The sequence below is a fragment of the Lampetra planeri genome, chromosome 4, assembly GCF_965212315.1.
Source record: "Lampetra planeri chromosome 4, kcLamPlan1.2.h2, whole genome shotgun sequence".
NCBI lineage: Eukaryota > Metazoa > Chordata > Hyperoartia > Petromyzontiformes > Petromyzontidae > Lampetra > Lampetra planeri.
In genome coordinates, this window is record NC_136110.1 from 8,881,523 (window position 1) to 8,887,830 (window position 6,308).

The following is a 6,308-nucleotide window of genomic DNA, read 5'->3' on the forward strand; positions in this document are numbered from 1 at the left end:
TTGGCTTAATGCTGCCTGTAGGTCACATTTGCCAAAGTTTATTTTGATGGCGGTTTAGGACGAGGACTACAATGAACAGATGCTTTCTACACATTTTTGTGCGTTGAAACGTGCGTGTTGGTTTTTTGGCCTGCACAAATATTCTGTCTTGGGGTTTTGTCATTTACAGATATGAAACATCTACAAATTAAACGGGTTAATTTAGGAAGTAATACAAACAAAATAATTTTACTTACAATGCATATGTTTACATACATTTCTGTTAAGATGGGGGTTGAATAGGGTTTGAATTGGACGTTAAGATAAGGGGCCGTCCATAAATGACGTCACGCACCTGGGGGGGGGGGTCAGGCATTTGTGACGATGTGTGACGGGGGGGGGGGGGAGAAATGTGACGTCACATCAAAATGCGCAACTTTAAATAAATATAGACAACACGTTCTACTTAATTAAGTAGACTTTTTAATAAATGTTTTCTCCTACAACATCAGAGTGCAGCGGAACATTAAATACGCACTACAATGGCAATAGTTTAAAGCAATTTGAAGCATTTTTTATTTGGGGGGGGGGGGCAGAGCTTTGTGACGTCATATTTGAGGGGGGTTCTGACTTTTTGTGACGCTGTATGGCGATGTGGGGGGGGGTCAAACATCGTCCAAAATCGCGTGACGTCATTTATGGACGGCAAACTGGTTTAAATAAAATACTGCACAGTATACCCAAATATAGCATGTAAATTCCTACATAAAATAATTTGCTAATGCTGTTTGTATAAGACCACGTTTTGCCTTTTGTATATTGTATGGTAGAGTGTTGGCTGGGTTATCTGTTTATTGAAGCAAAGATTTGTGAAAATATGCCAACACTATATCCCTTTGTTATTATGATATGCCGTACTTGTTGGCTGGATTCTTCCAACCCAAGTTTGGACTTTGTAAAAGAATTAGACCTCAAACTCACGTTCCACTGTAAAATTCCACCGTTTTGCGAGTGCTGCACTTACAGATGTAATCTTGTAAGCAGAGCGGCAACAGGCAAAAGCCCTGCATGAAAGTCTTAGTGTGTGGTCTTCAGCTGCATGGGATAAGGCGATTTTTTGTTTTACTTTTGTGGGTGCATGATATCAGGTGGCAACTGATTTCTCAAATGGTGCAATGGTCATTTATTATTTTGACACTGGCAGGGGGTTCACCTACAATTTGTGGAATGGTTGAAAATAATTGCAAAATAAAAGGAAGGATTTATATATGAAGCTTATATTTTACTCTACTTCACCGCTTTTTTTTCCACACAAAGTGAAAGTATTATTGATTTAATTGCTGGCCAGTTCTAGGAAAGGCATTTGAGAAAGACTACTTGGGTTGTGATTAGTTAATTCTAAGAAAACATTTGGGGCTGTGGACTTTTCCTTGTGAGAATAGATTGATAAGAGTGAGATACACAGTGACAAGAATACAAAGAAAACACAAGAATAAGTGAATGAAACAATAGTAATACTGTATAAAATGGGTGGCCCCATCCTTATAAGAGTATAGTTAAATCAGTGGAAGGAATAAGCAAAAATTGTACAGTAATTATACAATGATCGGTGATTGATTACTTAAATACTCGGGAATCCCAGCTGTGTAATGGTGTTTACACGACTTGCAGACACTGTTGGCTGCTACATATACCACAAAATAATAATTTTAAAATCAATATTCACACATACATTTTAAAAAATATCTATATCTACGGTCTCCAGTTGAGCGAGACCACTCTGACCCCAAGGATAAAATTAAACACCAGCAACGACACGGTTTTTCATATTGCATTGGAGGCAGTTTCCCCTCTGGCTGGCATTTGCCATGGCCATTCATAAACGCCAGGGGCAAATCTTCAAATCGGGGTTGATGCTCCAAAAGGCCGTTTTCACGCACGGTCAGTTATAATGTGGTCCTATCGCGAGTGTATTTGATGAAAGCCATTCTCGTTGTCTGAAGATGAGACTATAAATAGCATCGTATATGCAGACGTTCTCCATTGCAGGGGCGGTTTCTTCATTAGGGCGATTGGGCGACGCACCACCAATGTCATTCAACCAGAGTCACGCTAGCCGTCACTGTGCCTCTGGATATAGTCCAATCAACGTCATGCTACGTTCTGTGGAGTACCGCCTCTTTTTGGGCGATTTCACTCCGGCTGAGAATAGCCCAGAGTGTTCCCATAGACTTACATTCAAAGATGTTTTTTTTCGAACGGGGGGCGCTGCAATGCATTCTCTATGGCTTCCGGGAGGGCTCGCACTAACGTACTTACGTCATCATACGTAAGCACGTTTCATCCAACAATATTATTTGTTGCCACCTAGTGGAATCTTTAATAAAAGAAACTTGAGTGGATTGTATTAATAGTGAGTATAGAAACAAACAAGATGTATTGTAAGAGTCACTTTATTTTTCATCAATATTAAAGAAGTGAAGTTGCCTTTACATGCTTAAGCTGTTAATTTATCCTTTGCATGGGTGGACCTTATCCTTATAAATCATCCAGACATTTGCCCCCCCCTGAGAGATTTTGCAGGAGACGCCACTGCTCCATTGTAAATTTATCATTCTGTATTCTGAAACAGCTATAAAATTAAGATAATGTTGCGTTTCTCTTACTCTCCTATCCCCTGTAATGGTCACGTACAAAGAGTGTCACGTCCGGAGTGAGGGGTGGACAGAGATACGGATTTAAGTCACATCCAAAGGACGCGCAGGATGCTAGTTATATACAAAAAATAAACGTGTATGTCAGCAAATTTCCAGTGTTCTGATTGGCTAAAGTCACGCGCTGTTAAGCGAGCTCCAGGTCTTCTCGGCCACGGTTATTATGCCCTCCCTTCTCTATGCTTGCAAAATTTGGTGCCCTCTGAAGGAACATCTGCGCCGGTTTGAGACATTCAAATGTGCCTGCCTACTATCCGTGCTGGGTGGAACCAGACTGGATTGTGTAAACTCACAGATCCCTGAAAGATGTTGACATTGCCCCACCAGTGAGCTCCTCTGGGTGGCAAGGTTGCGTTGGCTGGGTCATGTAGCCTGCATGCCCAGCCACCGTATGTCCAAGCAGCTTTTGTTTGGCCAGATAGGGGACTAAATGGGCTCGGCACAGGTTAGAGAAGAGATGGACTGATGGTGGTAGGAAAAGATGTGGAGCTGACTGGACTTGTAGATGACTGGTACCAGCAGTATCAAGATCGCCCTCTGTGGAAGAGGCTCGTGAAGGACGCTGCTGGGCAGTTGGAGGTAGTCGCCCTCCAGCAACAACGGAGGGCAGAGGAGCGATGCTCACAACTAGCGGAGTGCCGGACGGATAAAATAAAGTTGGCACATCACCCATGGCACCTGGGGTTGTCCCGTGATCTGTCTGCGAGCTTTCGACACTTCACGTGGCCTCAAAGTGCACCTGGCCTGGCACAGGTGCCGTGGTGAGGTTATCGGCACTTCGTGGCGAATGGAGGGTCATGCTGATGAGAGGGGGATTGGTTCATGTATGGAAACCATTCAGTTGCAGGTAAAAGCTCTGTAGCCATCACAGACAACTTGTTAATGAATCGTCGGGTATAAATCGTATGGACAGACAACGTGCAATGTGTATTTCATACAGTGGCGGAGCCATGATTTTCAGGTAGAGAGGTTAACCCCTCCAGCAATGAAAAATTATAGGAGTTGTGAGTAAGTTAGGACTTGTCCCTTGCTTTTTATTCGACGCGTGTGTGATCGGCATCGTGCTCGCCGAAGGTATGCCTTCAGGGGAAGTCGTGTACTGAATACGCGACTGCGCACAATTCTGTGGGTCACTTATAACTGCTTTTCCGTTACTTATTGCCAATTATGTACTCAAGACTATTGTCCTATCATCTCATAGAGTCCCTGGCACATAATAATATGCTACACAGTGGCAGTGGGGGTCGCAAAATGCCGATGCATTACTAATAAACCTCAATGATCCGATCGAAATTAGGGATGCCGATCGGATGATTGGGGGGGGCACGTGCCACCCCCCCCCCCCCCCCACTGGATCTGCCACTGACTTCGTAGACTATATTTCTAGCGACTTTCCTACCCGTTCTACATTTTGCACTCCTATATTTTCCTGTGTGCATTTTTGTTACTTTGCTGACTCGCCCCTTATTGAACGTGTGTGAAAAAGAGCTTTATTAGCTCATCGGATTCGTCCAGGATCAATAGGGATTGTGACCCTTTGTGAGCCCTGTCTCTAACTCCACGCGTTCACTTTCGGCTCCGCCTCATCTTTTTTGTAGGCGGAGCTTGTATTGTCCAGACCCCTCCCTCCCATCATCTGCGTCGCTCTTATTGGGCTGTTGACAAATTCGGGCGGGGCTTGTATCGCGCCTACGCCACTCCCCACCTTTCATTCACTTTTTGGGTAATTCATTAAAACTTTTGGGTAATTCACCCACAATTACTTAACTATTCAGATGTCAAAATGGGATATTTTCCATAACAGGTTTTTCTGGGTTAGATCGCGTAAATATATAAATGTGTCGTTCGTTAAAACCCGCCACCACCCGACACAGCCAACTAGTAAGGGTTGTCACATAAACAGAACATGCCAATTCGTCACTAGTACAGCACACCGGTGTGTTGGAGAGCCAAGCCACAACATTTACAATCTGAGCACGACGTTTCGCCAGTAATTACAACTAGTTTCATTAGGCGACAGCCAGATTTGTGGAGAAGTCCACCTGTTTCGTTCCTTAGATTTTTGCCAGTATCAAAGTATGAAAAGTTACGTTTGACCCTTTTCTGGCAATAAAACAGGTGTTAAAATGTTCAAACACCAAATAGACACCTTTTGCAAGTCATCTGCATTAACCACACGTACTTGTGGTTAACATGCAAACAAACATGCTCTGATAATAATATATGGCATTCAGATTCCAATTTTCAAGATGGCAATTTAACTGTTCGTCAGGCCCAATGGTGGAAGTTGCAGTCTCCCAACTTATATACCGTATCTCTGGCATCTCTATGTATGAGCTCTGAAGGGCCATTATGAGCCGATACGTCACCTTATAAATATGTTTTTTACTTGTAAGAACCGCAGTCTTATTAAATCAGAATATGTATTTATACTGGAGGAAATACGATTAGCTATAAAGCTCTTTTTCATAGATGTCCAGTAGGACCAGGTCAGAACGTTATAACAAACAATATAAAAACACAACAGGAGTGCAAAGTATAATAAAGGAAAGCAAATCACATAAGAAATAAATGCAAAAATAAAACTATTTTTTTAACCTTACCACGTAATTCCCATTAAACGTTTACATTATTTTCAGAAGCCACCTGGCCACAAATGACAGCCCAACAAAGTGGCTTATCATGTGAATATTTACACGAATTTGTTGAGATTTTCTGTTTGCTTTAACATTTGCTATTGGCCGTTGATACCAAGTCGATCATCAACCGAATCAGGAGTGGGCATGGCCGATGCGGCCACCAGATGCACAAATTAACCTTATGGCGGTACCCCAGCTCTCGCATAATGTCCGTGATGCGGTCATTTTTAGTCTGTTGATGGTCGGCGATGCGGCAATCGACTCATCTCGACGAGCTGTACACGATGCACCACGATGGTGCGTACGAGCGTTCAGGTTTCAGCGCAATCGTCCTCGCTGCGTTTCGACATCGCGGAGTAGCACCGATTTCGGATTGATTGGTACCCCAATCGCGGAGTTAAGTACACCCCTGGAAAAAAGTAGTGTCCCAGAAATCCAATATTTAATTGCCTCGGCCATTCTGTATTACTGTATTTGGTACCGCCATAAGGATCAAATGGCGCATCAAAGATTCGACGGTCTCCGAGTGCGGCCACTAATCCCAAACGACGACCACATTGTAAATGGCTGCGGTCATTAATCCTTTAAAGGAGGAACAGACGCGATCCACTCTGCGTCTGAACAGATTATTGAGTGGATAACAAATCTTTAAATTACATCTTTCATCTGCTGCTATGAATCCATACGATAGAAGAGACCAAGTCAAACGGTGATAGTACCCCCCCAAGCCCCCACGGCTCCCAACCAAGCTCCCCCCCCCCAAGCCCCCCCCCCCAAGCTCTCATCCCCCCAAGCCTCCAGGCTCCCAACCAAACTCCCACCCCCCAAGCCCCCCCCCCCAAGCTCTCATCCCCCCAAGCCCCCAGGCTCCCAACCAAGCTCCCACCCCCAAGCTCCCCCCTATTCACATGCACCCGGGTTAGGGCGGGGCTTAGACAACTCAAGCCACGCCCCACCCTCTTCTTATCCCCACATC